Here is a 9,447-nt window from a genome sequence, read left to right on the forward strand (position 1 = left end):
ATCTCACCATTTGTACACCAGGTCTATTAGCTATCTGCAGATATCTGTGGGTCAAAGCACTCTTGAAGTAATTATGCATCAGATAGGTAAGTGCCACTAGCTGGCTTCTGCAATTCCTGAATCGCATCATTGTCTTCATACTAGGAAAGCCACACGTCTCCTACAATCTATCCAGACTGCAGAGGAAAGCCAACACCAGACATCTCAAAGATGCAAATATCTCCCTTAGTGCAGCGGTTTTCAACTGGTGTGCTGCAAGAATTTTTAAAACATGCAACGCCTATTTAGTCAGGGGCACTGACCTCTTTTCCCTTAGATTGTCAAAAAAAATGACCACAGCCAACACAATACCCACTTGATATGAATGAATCAAAATTATACTGATTTTTGTCAGATTGGCAAAAAATATATTTTTTGGTGAGCCACAGAATTGCCGTGAGACGGAAATGGTTGGCCATCGCCGCAGCAGTGAACCACGCCTGTACAGTGTAGTACAGTGGAAGAAGTGTGGGCTCTGTAATTACACGGGTCATGCTTCAGTACTGGCTCAGCTCTTCACTGACTGTGACATGAACTTCGCTGAGCTTCATTTGTTCAGCTGCAGATATGGAGGTAAAAATATCTACCTAGTAGAGTCGCTTTTAAGGTTTGAAAAACTCTAGCACAATGCCTAAGACATAAACACACTCAAAAATATTTCTTCCCCGCTTTCCTGCCATAAGGAGAACCATAACATCTCACTCTCTACCTACCTGTTACCATTTACACACAAGAATCTATACTCCCAGTGTCCAGCATTCAGTGCCTTGTACCAACTGTTCTCCTGTATATTATATATACCTCAAGAAATCTGGTGGCCTTCCCCATTAAGGGTTTACTGTGCACAAGTTTTCACATATGATTCTCACAAACCTATAAAATAAATACTACTTACTACCTCCATTTTAGATGAGGAAACCAAGAATCAAAAAATCAAAGTAATTTGCCAAAGGTCACTTAGTTTGCAAGTGGTAGAGTTATTTTATTCCAGATCATTTGGGCTCCAAAGCCTATACTCTATTATACTCTACTGCCTCCACATCAAGCATCTGCTTGCTTAGGTGTTCCCTCTTTCTGGAATCTCTCCTCTTCTTCAGTCTTCTCCAGGGTAGCTTTAATCTAAATAGCCACCCGGCTGTGCATTCCCTTTCATGGCCTTATCTCTGGCCTTCTGTGCTATATCTGTTCGCTCTTGTTTATAGGTGGTCTGCAACTTTAAATATTACATATGCATTGTACTCCCAGTACCTACTGAAGTGCTCGATCTATTGAATGGGATCAATAAATACCTGTCAAATGAAAAAACAAAAACAAAGGAACCTAACACAAAGGATGGAAATTCATTTTGAAGAGCCTCTGGGTTCTGTATCTGCATCTTTCCAGTGGTTAGTACACTTCCCCGCACACAGTAAATAGTAAAGGTGAATGAACTACTGGCTCATTAGACTCCTTATACTTTTAAATATGCCAGTGCATATAGATGCTACTTCCTTTAAAATAATCCTTGAAGTTATTAGGTTTCTCTTGGACTTCTTTTTAATCTTTGCATGGTCATGGACTAGACAAGCAACAGTTATGTACAAAAATATATTCAGAGGCCAGAGCTACTTTTCCTCAGACCCAAACAAATGTAGGGTTTTGGCATCTTACACCACATGGAAATTAAATAGAATCGAAAATGGTCAAAAACCAGTTGGACATATGAACAAAGGGAAATCATTTAACATATAAGTGTCATCCTTTTAAGGTCCAACATGATGATGACCATTGTTGCTGGTAAGAAAATATCTTAAAATAAATGCGTGGATAACAAGAAATAAAGAGGGGAAAAAGGAGAATTGATATCTGTGTTTACACAGCATTCTACCCTTCCTGTGATTTCACAATCACACTGTGTCTATCCTTAAAACAACACAAACAGGCCCAGCCGGGCGATCGGGTTTCGATTCCCAGTCAGGGCACATGCCCAGGTTGTGGGTCGATCAATGACTCTCTCATCATTGATGTTTCTGTCTCTCTCTCTCCCTCTCCTTTCCTCTCTCTGAAATCAATAAAGATATATTTAAAACAAAAACAAAAAAACAACACAAACAGGACAGTTGTCCCAATGTCACTTACACTGTTATTTAAACACTATGAGATTAAATTATTTTTGCAAAGTGATGAGGCCAACAAATAATACAACTGGTACCAGGAGTCAGGTTTTCTGAATCATAATCCAATATTCTGACATATTTGAATATTGCTGTACTTACAACCAATTTTTTTATTCATAATTGCTTGTCTTGTGATCTGAGGGTATTTTGTTAAACAGTGCTACCACCTGCTGGTAACTTTTCCAATAATTTACATTATAGTAAAATCCTAAAATGGAAAATAATAATAATAAATGTAGTTGTAATAATAAATTGGTTTTCCTTTTATCTAGTTGTACTTCCTGCTGCCTCTTTATAAAGTACTCAAATGAATCTTGCAAGATTAAATGTCTAAACATTTCTCAAGAATTTATAATTACATTAGTTTTCTCTACTTTCTAGAATGTACATATCTGAAATAATATTTTACTGAACTTTGATACAATATGATATCAAATTTGGTATCTACCAAGAACATAAACTAGTAATTCCCAATTTTATGTACACAGAAGACTCATCTGGTGAGGTTACTTAAAACCATACATTTTTAGGTGTCAAGGTCAATTTTATGTGTCAACTTGAGTGAGCGATGGAGTAACCAAATAACCATTGTTTCTAGATATGTCTGTGATGTTGTTTCCCTCCCATTTTTCCTGCCTCAATGATTGAGCTGGGACATCTCATCTCATTTTCTCATTTTTCTTGCTTTAGGACTGGGATTCACTCCAGAGGCTCCCCTAGTTCTCAGGCATTGGAACTCTTACTGGCTTTCCTGGGCCTCGAGCTTGCAGATCCTGAGATTTCTCAGCCTCCATAATCATGGGAGCCAATTCCTATTGGATACACACACACACACACACACACACACACCACACACACACATATTTGATTTCTTTCCCCTCATTTCCTTATTATGTAACATAAGATGTATGATTTTATATTATAGTATTTTAGCATTTCAATTTAACATCACAGTACTGAGTCAGGATAGAAAGAAGTTAGGGAAAACCCCCGATGAGCGGAATGAGAAAGTAGGAGCAGACATCACAGGCCAGTACGCCAGTAGGTCCTCTCATCAGAGAGCCACCTCCGCACAACATCAAAGGGAAAATAGGAAAGGGCAGGAAACCCCTGCAGTGGTTGTAGAAGCCAACAACAAGAAGGACGGGCTAAAACCAGATCGATCCAATATGGAGGGAAAATTGACCAGTAACTTACCCCAAAACTCATTATACCATCATTATAATGAAAACTGACACTACAAGTAGAAGGGGGGCCAAGGGGTACAGATGCCATGACACTTCCTGTTCAGACCATATTAGGGACAAGGCCCCGCCCAACTAGAAGGCTTAGTCAGAATTTGGCACAAAATTCAGAAACAAACCACTCTTGGAAACACATAAAACCCCAAGAACTGACTGACCCCACACTCAACTCACTTGTGAGTTCGCCTACGTCCACTCAGATGTGCACTTTCACTTCTTTCACAGTGGTGCCCTGTGGGACTTGCAACCAGGGGGGCGGCAGGTGACTCAACTGCTGATCCTGTCTCCAGGAACCTGCATCCTAGCCTCTTTCTCTCTACCTGAATAAAACTTGCTTTGGCTCTCACTAACACTTGTTCTTGAATTCTTTCCTGTGGGAGTCAAGAGTCTGGAGGTCCTGGACTGTGCTGGGGCAGGACCAGCCACCAGCATGAAGTTATGGGATATCAGGGAGAAGAGTCAAGATCGTTTAAGAACTTTAGCTCTTCTGGGGAAGGATTTAATGCATTTTTGATTGTACACAGCATAGCTGTCTCATGATAGGCAGAATGATGCCCAGGTTGTTGTCTTTATTGGCAATTAAGTGTGGTTTAAGGAGATGTGGATGGGCACCAAGTTGACAGCAGATGGCCTTGTGATGGTTAATTTTCTGTGTCAACTTGAGTGAACCAAGAGGTATTTAGGTTAAAATTATTTCTGGGAGTGTCTGTGAGAATGTTTCCAGATGAAATCAGCATGTAAATCAGTGGAGCAATAAAGTAGACTGCCCTCCCCAATGTGGGTGGGCATCACCCAACCTGTTTAACAAAAAGTAGAGGAAGGAGGAATTTGCCCCATTTTCCTGCCTCACTGATTGAGCTGGGACATAACATCTCATCTTCTCTGACCCTCAGACTGGGATTTACAGCATCAGGTACTCTGGTTCTCAGGCCTTCAGACTCACACTAAATTATACCACAAGCTTTCCTTGTTCTCTAGCTTGCAGATGGTAGATTGTGGGACTTTTCAGCCTCCAGAATCATGTGAGACAATTTCTCATGATAAATTTCCACATATATACATACATCCCCTCTTCCTCACCCCAACTTATATATCCTATTAATTGTTTTTCTCTGGAGTACCTCCATGCACTGAATTTCCCTCCTAAACATTCTCATATCATTCTGGGATGCATTCAGGGGGGAAAAAGTGTTATTTTTCATGAGCATCCCAAGTGATTCTCATGATGAGGAAAGTTGCACAGCTCTGACGTAAGCAAACAATTTATCCTGTCTCTACCCGTAGTTGGCTCTGATCTAGGTCAAAGAACCGGTGAATCTGATCAGGTCAAAGAACCTTCCTAAAACGCAATTCTTTATAAGAGAAATATGGGGGCTGTAGAAGAATCCAATCACTAGATATTCTCTAAGAAATTTTCGTTGTGGACATACTCTTTCCAAAATAAAAATATTTGAATAGTCATAAAATTGACCCATGGAAGACAAATCCATATGTGGTAACTGAATTTTCACAAATGTGATAATTAGAAAAAGCTTGTTTTAGTATTTAGTCAGCAGTGTTGTACTTCCAATGAATTATCCCACTGTACCACGAAAGAGTTGCCAAAAGACAAATGCTAACCTTACAAAATAAAGGGAGAGAAGGGAAAAAACACACCTGTGAATATCAGTGAGTTTAGGAAAGTAAGAATTAAAGTGATTTTAAACTAGATGTTTTGTCATGAGCCTTTACCCACTCAGAGTCTGACTGAACAATGTCACAGCAGAAAGACAATAACCAGGAGAAACTGTGAAGAGATTCCCGGCTGTAACTGCATTAGCTTATGGCCTCCAGATGCTGAAATCTGACATCCCACAATTAGGAAAAATTTAGTGAAAAATAAGCCTTATTTGGGGAGTGTTGGACATGAGTTAGATGGAGGCTGGTTTAGGACACAATGACCTGGGGAAGCCATTAGGTGCCTTTCAGACCTATTCTCTGTCCCATCATTAACTTGTAAAACCAACGCTGGCATCATACAAGAGCCTTCCAGTGAGTGAAACCATTTAATGACCCATTAAAATAAAGGACCAGAATACAGACGCCTATGAATCCTACTCCCCACTCCTTGGTCCTCAGACTCACCAGCACTTAGTGACACATGTTGAACTAAACCTTCCATGTGGCAAACAGGCAGGTTGTCAGGAATGGGCCGCTTAGGGCTGAGGTAGCTGGTCAGTCACCGGCTTTGCCAGCTCATGTGAGGAGCTTGGGATTCGCAGGCGTGCCTGCAGCTGGTAAATACTCTGCCCCTCCTCCCTCATGTTGGCATCTCCAGCTGTTGGTGTAGGACTTCAGAGCTGCCCTGCAGTCTAGCCAGGCTTACCTGGGAGAGAATGCCACACCAGATCTGATAGTCTGCCACCGAGGCGGGTAATCCAGTCACTTTCCCTGTTGGCTGAAGGACTCCACTGACCTGCTCCAGCCCAAGCGACAGCAGTGTGTAGTCTACTTGGAAACCTGGCTGCGTCCCAACTAGAACATCAAACCGCTGTCTGGGCCGGAGTGGTTCCTCGGGTGCAGGACACCAAACTCAGGGGAGTTAATTTTATCTATTGGTCCTAAGTACTAAAACTCAAGAAAAATATCTCTATTTGAAACACAGGGAAAAAAAAATCTACATCTTTTATTCCATATGCCTGCCAAATATATCAAGTACCTAAATTTAGAAATAGGCAGATATTTCTAATTTTATAGTGAAAAAAGTAACATCCTTTTATATTGTTTGCCTGTTTAAAAATCCTTCCACAGATTTTCTTTCACACTGAATAGCAATAAATTTGACCAAACCAGAAACCTAGGAATCTTTCTTTATTCTTTTGTTTCCTCTTGTACTTCCAAAGTCAATCCACTTCCAAAATTCTCATTTCTTCCTCCTAAATATCTTTGAATCTGCTCAGTTCTTTCTATCCTCAGTGCCATCTAAATTCATCATATCTGACCAGGATTACTAAAATGGTTTGAAGTAGGACATAGAATGCAGGACAATTCAGAGAGTCAAATAAGTTAGCTAAGAAATCTTCCTGCATTTAATCTTGCCCATCTCCAGCTAATCCTGTATTCTGAAATCAAGGCTATCTTTCCAAATGACAAAATATTGACCATATTTTATGCTCTACTTGAAATCCTTCAAATCCTTACAAGTTCCCTTTGGAACTTCCTACTTTTAAAGTATGGTCCGTGGACCTGCAGCATCAGTAAACACTTAGGAGATTAGAAATGCAGGAAAGCGGGCTCTGTTCTAAACCTAGTGAATAAGTCTGCATTGTAACAAGGCCCCCAGATTGTTTGAATGCACATTAAAGTTTAAGAACCACTGCGTCAGGATAAAATCCAGACTCCTTTACTTGGTTCACAAGGCCCTTCGCTTCCCTTTCCAGCTGCTTCTCTTAACAATCCCCATCCGTCCAGCCTATAAAGATGCTCTGAGGTCTCTTTCAACTAGATTTTCAAATGCCTATACTTTTCTTGAACCCTCTTTCCCACACCACACCCATCTCCTCTTGTTGACCCCCCTTTATTCTCTAATAATTCTCCCAAGAAACCTTTCCTGGTAGACTGAGATAGGTGTTTCGAGTAGGTTCCGTAATGACACTCTATAGTTTCTTATCATAGAACTTCTCTCACTGCTGCAATGGCCCGCATCCTCCAGAATACTGCAAGAACTCTGGAAATACGAACCTAGTTTAATCTGTTTGTTGTTGCATGTCAATCACCAAAAAACTGCACATATTAAATGAACAATAAATATTTACTCAATAAATATTGGAAAAAAAGATACCGGGTGGCCAGCTGGGTTTTATTCCCCTGGCCAAACTATGCAGAAAAAGTTTTTTTTAACTTCCAGAAAACCTGATTCTGGAAACCTAGGTTGAATGTAGTAGAAGGATGAATTCAGTCATTTGGGTACAGTTAAGGGAGAGGAGGCAATTCAGAAGGCAGTATTTCAGAAATGTAAATCCAAAGCCCAGGAAACTGCCGAGGAAGTTGTTATCTGAAAGTGAGTGTGGACATGGGAGATTCAGGAATGTGTCAATGAGGGAGACACTGAGTAGATCAGATGAGAGCAAGATGGTTTGAAGTAGGACATAAAATGTGGGACAATTCACAGAGTCAAGTAATAGAGCTTGGAAAGAGAAGTCTGCAACCTTAGGAATGGATGGCTCGTGAAATAAACACCAGCTGTTCAGAATGTTATGCCTTTTTGTTCTCTGGAAGGATGTTTCTTCTTTCCCCTCTCGTTCCTTTCATCTATAATTTCCACTACTTAAGGCAGAGGATGTCCAAGTGGTGACATTTGCATTTTTAAAATGCTGTTGTACTCTATACAGCTGCTATGTGGATACTAGGAGATCAGTGACAGTAAATCAAGTAGGTAATTAGAGAAAACTGGACAGAGATTGGGGCAGTGAAGGCAGGGAAGATGGGAAATATTTGAGTGATATTAAAGAGGCAGGGTTGATGAAATGGCTTATTAACTAAACTGTAACCTCATTGGCTGAATTTTTAATACCTTAATATCTCATTATATCCAACACATTGCCGACGAAGTTATAAAAATAAAGTATTTCCTTCGTAGGCCAGTGCTCAACGAGGAGGACATGTTCAGTTAGAGCTTAAAGATTGTGAACCCAATGGCAAAAAAAGCCAGGTGAGTTCTAATCCAGCATGTCTCAGGCTCTCCTTGAGCTGGAGATGAGTTCAGGCCTGAAGGCCCAGCTAAGGGAGCTGAATATAACAGCGGCCAAGGAAATTGAAGTTGATAGGGGTCAGAAAGCTATTATGATCTTTGTTCTCATTCCTCAACTGAAATCTTTCCAGAAAAACCAAGTCTGGTAAGTACCTGAATTGGAGAAAAAGTTCAGCGGGAAGCACATTGTCTCTAATGCTCAGAGAAGAATTCTAATTTTGCCTAAGCCAACTCGAAAAAGCTGTACACACAAAAAAGGCAAAAGCAAAAGCGTCCCAGAAACCACATTCTGCCAGCTGTGCACATGTGACCCTGGAGGCCTCAGTCTTCCCAAGTGAAACTGTGGGTAAGAGAATCCAGATGGATCTGGATGCCAGCCAGCTCACAAAGCTTTATTTGGATAAAGCACAGCAGAACCATGTGGAACATAAGGTTGAAACTTTTTCTGGTGTCTATAGGAAGCTCATGGGCAAGGTTGTAAATTTGAAATTCCTAGAGTTTCCCTTGTAAACCAAAATGACTCAATAAAAGACCATTCACCAGAATTTTTTAAAAATAAAGTAAATTTAATAGTCTAATTTCAAAAACATTCTAGAAGTAGAAGGAGCTTCTTTCCAGGATAATGAATAAAGTCCCCACAAACTAAAGCATAGCCAACCTATATAGGCTCTTGTTGCAGCAGATACCACCACCAAGGCCTGGTTACCTGAAGCTACTTATTACCTAAGAGAGAGACTTGCAAATATTTTTATTAGAGTTTGCATCATTTTGCTTTATTGTTTCTATATTGTCAAGAAAATATCAGTAGAGAGATGTTATTAATGCCTCCTTAATACCATGTATATTCAGCACAGATCAAAAGCAAACTTTGAAAATAAGGACAAAGCCCTGAAGTAAGGTGATTTTAAACCTAATCTAAAACAAACAAACCAACCAAGTCCTAAAAGATCAGAGAGGAAGAAATAACTTGAAGGTTGACTCTACAAGTTAGAGGGGCTTGAGAAACACCCTGACCTTCCAGAGAGTCTAACAAAGCATAAAAATCAAACCTACACTAGCCCAATGTGATCAATTAGTAATTTAACTGCTTGGTAAAAGAAAAAATAATCCAGAGTTTCTACAGTGTTTTTCAATAATGTGCAACATGAAAAAATACTAGACATACAAAAACTAAAATATAGTTATACATAGTAAAAAGCAACCAATAGAAACCAACCCTAAAGTGGCCATGATGGTGAATTCAACAGACAAAAATTGAACACAGATATTATAAAAATTA

The 9,447-nt window shown here is 39.9% G+C and overlaps 1 pseudogene across 1 annotated transcript; it reads left to right on the top strand.

The window, feature by feature from the left end:
* Positions 1 to 8,146: 8,146 nt before the first annotated feature.
* On the top strand, positions 8,147 to 8,678 carry LOC308554519 (small ribosomal subunit protein eS7 pseudogene; annotated as a pseudogene). Its single transcript has one exon. The product of its transcript is annotated as a small ribosomal subunit protein eS7 pseudogene (transcript).
* The last annotated feature ends 769 nt before the right edge of the window (positions 8,679 to 9,447 follow it).

The sequence above is a fragment of the Miniopterus schreibersii genome (assembly GCF_964146895.1).
Source record: "Miniopterus schreibersii genome assembly, chromosome: 3".
Taxonomy (NCBI): domain Eukaryota; kingdom Metazoa; phylum Chordata; class Mammalia; order Chiroptera; family Miniopteridae; genus Miniopterus; species Miniopterus schreibersii.